The sequence below is a fragment of the Arachis ipaensis genome, chromosome B10 (assembly GCF_059453495.1).
Source record: "Arachis ipaensis isolate K30076 ecotype BB chromosome B10, ASM5945349v1, whole genome shotgun sequence".
Taxonomy (NCBI): Eukaryota; Viridiplantae; Streptophyta; class Magnoliopsida; order Fabales; family Fabaceae; genus Arachis; species Arachis ipaensis.
In genome coordinates this window covers 85,074,070-85,087,992 of record NC_142435.1, presented here as the reverse complement: position 1 = coordinate 85,087,992, position 13,923 = coordinate 85,074,070, and the positions used below count along the sequence as shown (strand labels likewise).

Sequence of the window (13,923 nt, the reverse complement as noted above, 5' to 3'; positions counted from 1 at the left end):
ACCTTTCAGAAATTTTCGAACAGGAAGAGGAGATGGCAGCCAAAAATAATAATAATGTAAGGAAGATGCTTGGTGACTTTACTGCACCTAATTCCAATTTACATGGAAGAAGCATCTCCATTCCTGCCATTGGAGCAAACAACTTTGAGCTGAAACCTCAATTAGTTTCTATGATGCAGCAGAACTGCAAGTTTCATGGACTTCCATCTGAAGATCCTTTTCAGTTCTTAACTGAATTCTTGCAGATATGTGATACTGTTAAGACTAATGGAGTAGATCCTGAAGTCTACAGGCTCATGCTTTTCCCTTTTGCTGTAAGAGACAGAGCTAGATTATGGTTGGATTCTCAACCCAAAGATAGCCTGAACTCTTGGGATAAGCTGGTCACGGCTTTCTTAGCCAAGTACTTTCCTCCTCAAAAGCTGAGCAAGCTTAGAGCTGATGTTCAAACCTTCAGACAGAAAGAAGGTGAATCCCTCTATGAAGCTTGGGAAAGATACAAACAGTTGACCAAAAAGTGTCCTTCTGACATGCTTTCAGAATGGACCATCCTGGATATATTCTATGATGGTTTATCTGAGCTATCAAAAATGTCACTGGACACTTCTGCAGGTGGATCCATTCACCTAAAGAAAACTCCTGCAGAAGCTCAAGAACTCATTGACATGGTTGCTAATAACTAGTTCATGTACACTTCTGAAAGGAATCCTGTGAGTAATGGGACGCCTATGAAGAAGGGAGTTCTTGAAGTTGATATTCTGAATGCCATATTGGCTCAGAATAAAATATTGACTCAGCAAGTCAATATGATCTCTCAGAGTCTTCATGGAATGCAAGCTGCATCCAACAGTACTCAAGAGGCTTCTTATGCAGAAGAAGCTTATGATCCTAAGAACCCTGCAATTGCAGAGGTAAATTACTTAGGTGAACCTTATGGAAACACCTATAACTCATCATGGAGAAATCACCCCAATTTCTCATGGAAGGATCAAAAGTCTCAACAAGGCTTTAATAATGGTGGAAGAAATAGGTTTAACAATAATAAACCTTTTCCATCATCCACTCAGGAACAGATAGAGAACTCTGAACAAAATGCTTCTAATTTAGCAAATCTAGTCTCTGATCTATCTAAGGCCACTGTGAGTTTCATGAATGAAACCAGGTCTTCCATTAGAAATTTGGAAGCACAAGTGGGCCAGCTGAGTAAAAGGATAACTGAAATCCCTCCAAGTACTCTCCCAAGCAATACAGAAGAGAATCCAAAAGGAGAGTGCAAGGCCATTGACATAAGCACCATGGCCGAACCCAAATAGGGAGAGAAAAACGCAAATCCCAAGGAGGAAGACCTCCTGGGACGTCCAGTGATCAATAAGGAGCTTCCCTCTGAGGAACCAAAGGAATCTGAGACTCATCCAGAGACCATAGAGATTCCATTGAATCTCCTTATGCCCTTCATGAGCTCTGATGAGTATTCCTCTTCTAAAGAGAATGAGGATGTTACTGAAGAGCAAACTGCCAAGTTTCTTGGTGCAATCATGAAGCTAAATGCCAAATTATTTGGCATTGATACTTGGGAAGTTGAACCTCCCTTGTTCATCAATGAACTAAGTGATCTGGATCAACTGACATTGCCTCAGAAGAGACAGGATCCTGGGAAGTTCATAATACCTTGTACCATAGGCACCATGATCTTTAAGGCTCTGTGTGACCTTGGTTCAGGAATAAACCTCATGCCCCTCTCTGTAATAGAGAAACTGGGAATCTATGGGGTGCAAGCTGCTAAAATCTCATTAGAGATGGCAAACAATTCAAGAAAACAGGCATATGGACAAGTAGAGGACGTGTTAGTAAAGGTTGAAGGCCTTTACATCCCTGCTGATTTCATAGTCCTGGATACTGGAAAGGAAGAGGATGAATCCATCATCCTAGGAAGACCTTTCCTGGCCACAGCAAGAGCTGTGATTGATGATTGACAGAGGTGAAATAGTCCTTCAATGGAATGAGGACTCCCTTGTGTTTAAAAATCAAGGATCTTCCTCTGCAACCATGGAGAGGAAGCATGAAAAGCTTCTCTCAAAGCAGAGTCAACCCAAGCCCCCACAGTCAAACTCTAAGTTTGGTGTTGGGAGGCCACAACCAAACTCTAAGTTTGGTGTTGAACTCCCATATCCAAACTCTAAGTTTGGTGTTGGAGAGTTTCAACAATGCTCTGAACATCTGTAAGGCTCCATGAGAGCCCACTGTCAAGCTATTGACATTAAAGAAGCGCTTGTTGGGAGGCAACCCAATGTTTATTTATCTAATTTTTATTTTTATTGTTTTTCATGTCTTTATAGGTTCATGATCATGTGGAGTCACAAAATAAATAGAAAAATTGAAAACAGAATCAAAAATAGCAGAAGAAAAATCACACCTTGGAGGAGCATCTGTTTGGCGTTCAGCGCCAGAACAGAGCATGGTTCTGGCGCTGAACGCCCAAAATGGGCAGCTTCTGGGCGCTGAATGCCAGAACAGGCATGGTTCTGGCGTTCAACGCCAGAATTGGCCCACAAATGGGCGTTGAACGCCCAAAATGGCCACCAACCTGGCGCTGAACGCCCAGAGTTGTGTGCAAAGGCATTTTTACATGCCTAATGGGTGCAGGGATGTAAATCCTTGAACACCTCAGGATCTGTGGACCCCACAGGATCCACTCAGAGTCTGTGGACCCCACAGGATCCCCACCTACCTCCACTCACCTCTTCACCACTCACATCCATCCACTCTTCCCCATAAACCTACCTCATAAACTCCACCTACCTTCAAAATTCAAAACCAATTTCCCACCCAAACCCACCCATATGGCCGAACCTTAACCCCCCTCCCTTCCCTATATAAAGCCTTCTATTCTTCATCAAATTCACATAACACACCCCTCTACACCCCTCTTGGCCGAAACACTTCCCACTCTCCCACTCCTCCATTTCTTCTTCTTCTTCTTCTGTTCTTCTTTTCTTGCTCGAGGACGAGCAATATTCTAAGTTTGGTATGGTAAAAGCATAAGCTTTTTGTTTTTCCATTACCATTGATGGCACCTAAGACCGGAGAATCCTCAAGAAAGGGGAAGGGGAAGACAAAAGCTTCCACCTCCGAGTCATGGGAGATGGAAAGGTTCATCTCCAAATCCCATCAAGACCACTTCTATGATGTTGTGGCCAAGAAGAAGGTGATCCCCAAGGTCCCTTTCAAACTCAAAAGAAATGAGTATCCGGCGATCCGACATGAAATTCAAAGAAGAGGTTGGGAAGTTCTAACAAATCCCATCCAACAAGTCGGCATCCTAATGGTTCAAGAGTTCTATGCCAATGCATGGATCACCAAGAACCATGATCAAAGTAAGAACCCGGATCCAAAGAACTATGTTACAATGGTTCGGGGGAAATACTTGGATTTTAGTTCGGAAAATGTGAGGTTGGCGTTTAACTTGCCCATGATGCAAGGAGATGAACGCCCCTACACTAGAAGGATCAACTTTAATCAAAGGTTGGACCAAGTCCTTATGGACATATGTGTAGAAGGAGCTCAATGGAAGATTGACTCCAAAGGCAAGCCGGTTCAACTAAGAAGAGTGGACCTCAAGCCTGTAGCTAGAGGATGGTTGGAGTTCATTCAATGCTCAATCATTCCCACTAGCAACTGGTCTGAATTTACTATAGACCGGGCCATCATGATCCATAGCATCATGATTGGAGAAGAGGTGAAAGTTCATGAGATTATACCTCAAGAACTCTACAAGGTGGCTGACAAGTCCTCCACTATGGCAAGGTTAGCCTTTCCTCACCTCATCTGCCACCTATGCAATTCGGATGGGATTGACATAGAGGGAGATATCCTCATTAAAGAGGACAAGCCCATCACTAAGAAGAAGATGGAGCAAGCAAGAGAGCCCATTCATGGAGCTCAAGAGGCGTATGAAGTTCATCACCATGAGATCCCGGAGATGCCTCAAATGCACTTTCCTCCACAAAACTATTGGGAGCAAATCAACACCTCCCTAGGAGAATTGAGTTCCAATATGGGACAACTAAGGGTGGAACATCAAGAGCACTCCATCATGCTTCATGAAATAAGAGAAGATCAAAAAGCAATGAGGGAGGAGCAACAAAGACAAGGAAGAGACATAGAAGAGCTCAAGGACATCATTGGTTCCTCAAGAAGGAAACGCCACCATCACTAAGGTGGATTCATTCCTTGTTCTTGTTTCTTCTGTTTTTCGTTTCTATGTTATGTGCTTATCTGTGTTTGTGTCTTCATTACATGATCATTAGTAGTTAGTAACTGTGTCTTAAAGTTATAAATGTCCTATCACCTCTCTTAAATGAAAAATGTTTTAATTCAAAAGAACAAGAAGTACATGAGTTTCGAATTTATCCTTGAACTTAGCTTAATTATATTGATGTGGTGACAATGCTTCTTGTTTTCTGAATGTATGCTTGAACAGTGCATATGTCTTTTGAAGTTGTTGTTCATGAAGGTTAAATATGTTGGCTCTTGAAAGAATGATGACTAGGAGACATGTTATTTGATAATCTGAAAAATCATAAAAATGATTCTTGAAGCAAGAAAAAGTAGCAAAGAACAAAGCTTGCAGAAAAAAAAAAATAAATAGGCGAAAAAAAAATAGAAAGAAAAAGAAAAAGCAAGCAGAAAAAGCTAAAAGCTCTTAACACCAAAAGGCAAGAGCAAAAAGCCAATAACCCTTAAAACCAAAAGGCAAGGGCAATAAAAAGGATCCCAAGGCTTTGAGCATCAGTGGATAGGAGGGCCTAAATGAATAAAATCCTGGCCTAAGTGGCTAAATCAAGCTGTCCCTAACCATGTGCTTGTGGCGTATAGGTGTCAAGTGAAAACATGAGACTGAGCGGTTAAAGTCAAGGTCCAAAGCAAAAAAAAGAGTGTGCTTAAGAACCCTGGACACCTCTAATTGGGGACTCTAGCAAAGCTGAGTCACAATCTGAAATGGTTCACCCAATTATGTGTCTGTGGCATTTATGTATCCGGTGGTAATACTGGAAAACAAAGTGCTTAGGGCCACGGCCAAGACTCATAAAATAGCTGTGTTCAAGAATCATCATACTGAACTAGGAGAATCAATAACACTATCTGAACTCTGAGTTCCTATAGATGCCAATCATTCTGAACCTCAATGGATAAAGTGAGATACCAAAACTATTCAAGAGGCAAAAAGCTACAAGTCCCGCTCATCTGATTGGAGCTATGTTTCATTGATGGTTTGGAATTTATAGTATATTCTCTTCTTTTTATCCTATTTGATTTTCAGTTGCTTGGGGACAAGCAACAATTTAAGTTTGGTGTTGTGATGAGCGGATAATTTATACGCTTTTTGGCATTGTTTTTAGTATGTTTTTAGTAGAATCTGGTTACTTTTAGGGATGTTTTCATTAGTTTTTATGTTAAATTCACATTTCTGGACTTTACTATGAGTTTGTGTGTTTTTCTGTGATTTCAGGTATTTTCTGGCTGAAATTGAGGGACTTGAGCAAAATTCAGATTCAGAGGTTGAAGAAGGACTGCTGATGCTGTTGGATTCTGACCTCTCTGCACTCAAAATGGATTTTCTGGAGCTACAGAACTCAAAATGGCGCGCTTACAATTGCGTTGGAAAGTAGACATTTAGGGCATTCCAGCAATATATAATAGTCCATACTTTGCTCAAGTTTAGATGACGCAAACTGGCGTTCAACGCCAGCTCTCTGCCCAATTCTGGCGTCCAGCGCCAGAAACAAGTTGCAAAGTGAAGTTCAACGCTCAAAATGGCACAAAAGCTGGCGTTCAACTCCAAGAATGACCTCTCCACGTGTAGACTTCAAGCTCAGCCCAAGCACACACCAAGTGGGCCCTGGAAGTGGATTTATGCATCAATTACTTACTTCTGTAAACCCTAGTAGCTAGTTTATTATAAATAGGACTTTTTACTATTGTATTAGACATCTTTGAATCTTTGAATCTTTTGAACATCTTTGGACGCCTAGTTCTTAGATCATGGGGGCTGGCCATTCGGCCATGCCTGGACCTTTCACTTATGTATTTTCAACGGTAGAGTTTCTACACTCCATAGATTAAGGTGTGGAGCTCTGTTGTTCCTCAAAGATTAATGCAAAGTACTACTGTTTTTCTATTCAATTTAACTTGTTCCGCTTCTAAGATATTCATTCGCACTTCAACCTAAATGTGATGAACGTGACAATCATCATCATTCCTTATGAACGCGTGCCTGACAACCACTTCCGTTCTACCTTAGATTGAATGAGTATATCTTAGATCTCTTAATCAGAATCTTCGTGGTGTAAGCTAGATTGATGGCAGCATTCATGAGAATCCGGAAAGTCTAAACCTTGTCTGTGGTATTCTGAGTAGGATTCAGGGATTGAATGACTGTGACGAGCTTCAAACTCGCGAGTGCTGGGCGTAGTGACAGACGCAAAAGGAGGGTGAATCCTATTCCAGCATGATCGAGAACCTCAGATGATTAGCCGTGCTGTCACAGAGCATTTGGACCATTTTCACAAGAGGATGGGATGTAACCATTGACAACGGTGATGCCCTTGCATAAAGCCAGCCATGGAAAGGAGTAAGACTGATTGGATGAAGACAGCGGGAAAGCAGAGATTCAGAGGAACGAAAGCATCTCTACACGCTTATCTGAAATTCTCACTAATGAATTACATAAGTATTTCTATCCCTATTTTATTCTTGATATTCGAAAACTCCATAACTATTTTATATCCGCCTGACTGAGATTTACAAGGTGACCATAGCTTGCTTCATACCAACAATCTCCGTGGGATCGACCCTTACTCACGTAAGGTTTATTACTTGGACGACCCAGTGCACTTGCTGGTTAGTTGTATCGAAGTTGTGACAAATTATGAATTGAGATTAGAGCACCAAGTTTTTGGAGCCATTACCAGAGATCACAATTTCGTGCACCACACACTTATTGCAAAATTAAACACCACGGAATGCAAAATGACTTAAACTAAAAGTTGACTATTAACTAAAATAGACATGTTCTTTCTTTATTGAATAGAATAACCAAGGAGCAAGTCCACCTTTCATTTTTTATCCTGTTTGTCTTTCTTCTTCTTCTCGCTTGCTTGCTTACTAGTTTCTCCCTTGCCTTTTCCCTTTAGCTTTGTCCAGAATCCAGGTTTCTTCATTGTCTCTTCCACTCTGTCTTCAAGGCGTATTGCTTTGTCTACTTCTATGTCACTTCTTTCCTTGAAGTATTGATCATAAATTGGAAATTATGAGTTCAAATTATGTAGATGTTCCGCAATGTAGTTGAGCTTGATCTGAGAATTTATGTTGTAATCAGCTTCAACTTCATATCTTGCATCTTGAAGAGTCGTGAATTCCTTGAAAGCTCTCATATTATCAACTTGAAGTTGGGCCAGCAGGTTGAAAGGTCCTTGAAATTGTGAAGCTTGTTCTCTTTGCATAACTAGAGATCTTGACTCAAAATCTCTCTATTGGCTCATCATTCTTAATTGAAGCTCCTCTTGTCTCTCTTGAGCTCTCATGTATTGTGAATGGAATTCTTCTTGCTTCTCTTGAACTCTCATGTACTGTTCGGATAGCCTTTCTATTGCTTCTTGCATCTGGCCCATGTCCATGTTAGTTTATGGTTGGAATTGTTGCTCTTCTTCTTGTTCTTCTTCTTGTTCTTCTTCTTGTTCTTCTTCCTCCTGTGGTTCTTCTCTCCTTCTCCTCCTTTGTGGTCTTCAACTTTGTTGAGCCTCCATGACATTCTTCATCCTTTCGAGAGTCATAGGCATGCCTGGATGTAGCCATGGGTTTGAATCCTCTAGTGGCACTCTAGCTTTCATGCATAACCTCATAATGGTGCTTGGGTAATGGAGCCAGGCTTCGGCAGAATTTTTCTCTGCAACCTTTTGAATATCTTTTGCGATGATCTCGTGAACTTTTATCTCTCCTCCCACCATTATACAGTGTAGCATGACAGTCCTTTTCTTGTTAACTTCTGAGGTGTTCACTGTGCCCAGAATTGATCTCTTTATAAGCTCATACCAACCTTTTGCTTCAGGGATGAGATCTCCCCTTTTCAAGAACTTGTGCCCTCCTTGATTGTCCCTCTCCCAGTCAGCATTCACCACACAGATATCACTAGAGATTTCATCATAATCTGGGTTACCATTTACTCTTTCTTGGTACCCCGGCTCATCAAAATGCGCTGCCCTTAGTCCTAAGACCTTTATAATGGTCGTCGGACTAAAGTCTACTTCCACACCACGTACATAACTCTTGTACGTTGGGTCTTCGGTCATATCAAGCCTTGGGGTGTTAGCATAAAAAACTCCCTTATGATGTTTGCATTAATCCTGGTGATTGGTGAGGTAAGCTCTTCCCATTTTCTCTTTCTGATCTTTGCTCTTATTTCTGGGCATCCATCCTCATGTAGCTGGAAAGGGATTTCTGGATATATCTTTTTGTCATTCATCCACCCAAGTTGCATTTAGTGGAACCATGATCTGAACTTCTATCGATCATAGTCGTTTTCACCTTCTTCAGTAATGGGTTCCTTTCCTCTCCTTCTTTTGAAACTTGAAGAAGATGCCATACCTTCCTTGATGATTAACCGAATAGAGGTTGAAGGTTTATGAAGAGGGGTGACTGGTGTGATGCACTCTTGATGAAAAGGTGGTTTGAAGGCTAGGTCATGTTGTGGAAACAAGTGAACAAGGATGATTTATTGCACATGAACACGGTTGTTGGGCTTTGGCTTTAGAGAACAGTGATGCCAGGGTATTTTGACCAGTTTTACTGACCTTTTTCTTTACTCTTTTAGGATAGTTTCATGCATTTTCTTAGTAAATAAGCAAGTTTTGGGTAAATATACACTTACATCTTGACTCAAGCAAACATTGTGAACTTTACATGATTTCATGAGAATTATGCATGAATTGAATGAGAATATGGATGATGCATGATCTCATGACTTGAAACAAAGCTTTGATGCACCTTGTTTGTTTAATTTCAGGACAAAGGAAGCAAAGAAGAGCCACGTTAGAAGCCATGTTAATCTCACTAACGTGACCACTAACGTGGAAAGGGAGCAAGCTTGCAACGTTAGTGGAAAAAGTTACCACCAATAATGCCCTTGAATGCCATCATAGCCCACGTTAGTTGCCACGTTAGTTACACTAACGTGGGAACTAACGTGAAATAAAGGGGGAGCTCCAATGTTAGTGGTGAAAGTGAACACCACTAATGCCACACTAAGCCATGTTAATTCAATTAACGTGGACTCTAACGTGAGGTAAAGAAGAGGTCGCAAGTGTTAGTGACACTCACCTTTGTCACTAACACTAGGCCAAGCTTAGATTGCCTACATTAGTGGTCTCGTTAAGACCACTAACGTGAAGGGTAACGTGGAGCAATGAATGATAGGCCAACGTTAGTGACACTCACCTTTGTCACTAACATTGGAGATGGCAAGCATACCCACATTAGTGGCCACGTTAGTTACGTGGAGAACTAACGTGGGAAAAAGGGGCACTTTGAAATGTTAGTAACAAAGGTGAATGTCACTAACGCTCTCAAAGCTTGGGCATGCCCACGTTAAGGGCCATGTTAGTTACACTAACATGGACCATTAACGTGGAAGAAAGGGCTAAGAAGCAACGTTATTGGTAAAAGTGAGTGCCAATAACGTTTGCGAAGGGCTAAGAGGCAACGTTAGTGATCACGTTAGTACCACTAACGTTGAAGTTAACGTGGATCACTGAGTTTGGAACGTTAGTGGCAAAGTTATCGTCACTAACGCTCTCGAACCAAAATTTACACTTAACGTTAATGCCACTAACGTCCTAACTAACTTCCCATCATGCCTAACTCACACTTTCTTTGCAAGCAAAGTTGAGCCCACTAGAGACTGTAACTGCTTCAACTGAAGATAAAGGGCCCATATCCAAGACTTGAAGAGCTAACTGGAAGATCTGAAGAGTAGTATATTTAGGGAGAGTTTTGAATTAAAATGAGATCTGGAACTTGAGAACTATACTCTGTATATTTTACTTTCTCTGCAACTTCTAGTTTAATTTTGAGAATGCATTCTTCTTTATCATTTTCCATTTCCAGAGCTATGAACAACTAAACCCCTCTTCATTGGGTTAGGGAGCTCTGTTGTAATTTGATGGATCAATAATAGTTTTCATTCTTCTTCTTCTTCTTTCTTTTCTCTTGATTTTACTAGAAAGCTTTTGTTCTTCATCCAATTGGTTAGCTATCTTGGAAGAGAAGCTCTCCATAATTGGATCTCCTCGGAACCTTGGAAGAGAAATGAGGAGATCACGCTAGAAATGCTTTCTCATGCTGGACCAAATTGGGGTTTGGATGGATATAGTGACATATAATCCTACCAATACTTTGGTTTGGGAATGCATGTGGTATAATCAGTGACCAAACTTCATCTCTTCCCATGAGCAATTAAATCAAGGAATTGGGCAATGTTCAAGCTTAGAGAGATTGGGTTGCCAAGGAATCGGAATCCAATCACTTAAGATTGTCAAGGACATCAATGAATGCATTGATTGAGGAAGAGATGAAAATGAACTTGATCCGGAGAATGCAACATCTCCTAAGCCCAATGAATCCCTCATTTCTGATCTTACCCGTTCTCTTTATTTTCTGCCATTTACTTTTATGCTCATCTTCCCAAATCCCCATTTAAGATTCTGCAATTTACTTTATGCCATTTACAATCTACCATTTATTTCCAGCATTTACATTTTCTGTTATTTACTTTCTCGCTATTTAATTTTCTGCAATTACTCAACTCAATTTCTGCTTAGCTCAACTAGAACATTCCTCTAATTAAAGTTGCTTGACCAATCAATCCCTGTGGGATTCGACCTCACTCTATTGTGAGTTTTTACTTGACGACAATTCGGTATACCTGCCGAGGGAAATTTGTTGAGAGACAAGTTTTCGTGCATCAAGTTTATGGCGCCGTTGCCGGGGATTGATTATGTATCGACAATGTTTAAGTTGGAGGATAACTAGATTGAGCATTTTTATTTTGTTTTGTTTAATTCCATTTGAGTGATTTACTTTCAGTTTTAGCTATTTTCTTTCCTTTACCCCTTACCCGTTTGTTGTGTTTTCGTCATTGTTTACAAGTCAGATAACTAACCCACTAACTATTTGATATATTACATCACTCACACTAACAGCCATTCTAACAAGAGTAATTTCTATTCAATTTCTCTCTTGCTTTTTGCCTTGTTGGTTGTATGACATGTAGAAGAAGCGGGGCTTCAACTTCCTTTGATTCTGAACCTGAGAGGACCTTCCTTAGATTAAAGAGGGAAGCAAGAGGAAAGAGAGTCGTAGGTGCTGAGGAAGAGGAAGAGTATTTTGAACCAGACATGGAGGAGAATATGGAGAACCACCATGAAAAAGAGGCTTACAACCATGCCAGAGAAGGTCCAGTGAATCATGCTGGACAAGAGAAAAGAGTTCTAGGCTCTTATATCAATCCAAACCCAGGAAATTATGGAAGTAGCATCCAAAAGCCAACCATACATGCCAATAACTTTGAACTAAAACCCCAGCTCATCACCCTCGTTCAGAACAACTATGCATTCGGAGGAAGTACCCAAGAAGACCCCAATCAACATCTCAGCACCTTCCTAAGGATATGTGATACTGTGAAGTCTAATGGTGTTCATCTTGACACTTATAGACTGCTTCTATTTCCATTTTCACTCAAGGATAAAGCAACTAAATGGCTGGAATCCTTCCCGAAGGAGAGTTTGACAACCTGGGAAGAAGTGGTGAACAAATTCTTAGCAAGATTCTACCCTCCTCAAAGAATCAACAGGTTGAGAACTGAGGTGCAAAACTTCAGGCAACAAGATGGTGAAACTCTCTATGAAGCATGGGTGAGGTTTAAGGACTTGACAAGAAGGTGCCTGCCAGATATGTTCAATGAATGGGTGCAGTTACCCATTTTCTATGAGGGTCTTTCTTATGAATCAAAGAAGGCAGTAGACCACTCATCCTGGGGATCTCTGAACAAGAAGAAGACCATTGAAGAAGCCATAGATGTCATCGAGACTGTAGCTGAGAATGACTACTTCTATGCTTCTGAAAGAGGCAATACTCGAGGAGTAATAGAGCTGAACAACATGGATGCGCTGCTGGCTGACCTTACCAAGAGGATGGAAAGAAACCAAGTTACAGCAGTCACCACCTCATCAGCAGCTCAAGAAGGAGTGAATGCAGAGGACGAGGGTGACCAGGAACAAGCCAACTACATTGGGAACTCACCCAGGCAGACCCATGATCCATACTCCAAAACTTATAATCCTGGTTGGAAGAACCACCCAAATTTTTGGTGGGGAAATCAACAAGATCAAGGCCAAGATCAGAGACGTCACAACCCCAACCACAATGCAACTCACCAACATTCCACACAGAGATCATATCAGCACCCACCCAACAATACCTCTCAACATCCATACCAAAACCAAAATGGCCATTCTCACCCCTCCAACCTCAACCCATCATCACCATCCAAAGAAAGACTCCCCAGAATTGAGACTCTACTTGAAAATATATGCAAAGAAATCCAAGACAACAGAGTGTTCAAGGATGAGGTGCGAGCTAATATCAAAAACCAGGAAGACTGATAAACCCATATTTTATGATATATCTTGTGCTTAATTTGAGTGATTTATTCAATCCTTCACCCACTTATTCATATTAATTGCATGGTTTTTATTCATACCCTGGGTCGAGCTATCCGACCCTGGATGATCGACGACAAAGCGACCGACCTCTTCAGGTCAGACTATCCACCTGTTCCCAAAAGAGCTCGGCCAAATCAACAGGAAAGCTCGAAAAATGGGCCCAACTCAAAGAATACGACCCAGATCCAAAGGCAGTCCAAGCCTATAAAGATAAGGGCAGTTCCATTGAAGATAAGCTGACCTCACCCAAAGATAAGATAAGATAAGATAAGATAACTAACTTATCTTATCTAGAAAGGTCACTCTACAACCATTATAAATACACTGGAGCACCCATGTATAACTCATACTCTGATTCTACAAAAAACCTGCTTAATACCCGTGCTAACTTAAGCATCGGAGTCTCTTGCAAGTACCCCCCACCCTCCGGTGACCAAGGATCAGCAGTGCAGCAAGTCCAACAAGTCGGACACAACAGCTCCGGCTGCCACCAGCCAGCCGGACACGCCATCTCCGACCAGTACAGAAGATCTCATCCGAGATCGACCTCCAGTTTTAGGTAACCCCCGGAACATTGGCGCCATTGCCGGGGACCCTGGAAGTCATCCCAACACCATGGCGGACGGCCATGACAATGACCACGATTCAGATCTGGAAAACAGAACACTGCACAAAAATGCTGACACTACGCTAAAGGATACTCCGGAATCCAACAGGGACAAAAACTCATCAAATCCGGGGGTAATAGAAGCACTTCAGGGCCGCTTAAAGCAACTTGAAAAAGAAACCCAACAACAACAAGAGGTCGGAAAGGATCTACAAAGAGAGGTACGGCGGCGACGAGAATTGGAAGATAAACTCCTACAATTAGAAGCCGATCTCAAATCAAAAACCCCTCGGACCACTCCCGAGGAAAGTTCACACAAAGAGCAAGATCCATTCACTAGGGAAATCATGAAAACCAAAATCCCCAAAGACTTCAAACTCCCGGATATGATTTTGTATGATGGTACCACAGATCCCAACCATTATCTCAGCAATTTCAGAAGCAGAATGTACCTCACCGACGCCTCAGACGCCGTTCGTTGCAAAGCTTTTCCAATAACTCTCACGAAGACAACAATCAGATGGTTCGACAACCTACCTC

General features: G+C 41.5%; 1 non-coding gene across 1 annotated transcript; it reads right to left on the bottom strand.

Moving 5' to 3' along the window:
- Nucleotides 1–428: 428 nt before the first annotated feature.
- Nucleotides 429–536, bottom strand: LOC148580695 (small nucleolar RNA R71). The gene has a single exon (XR_015895830.1). It is a non-coding gene; the product is annotated as a small nucleolar RNA R71 (small nucleolar RNA).
- Nucleotides 537–13,923: the final 13,387 nt, after the last annotated feature.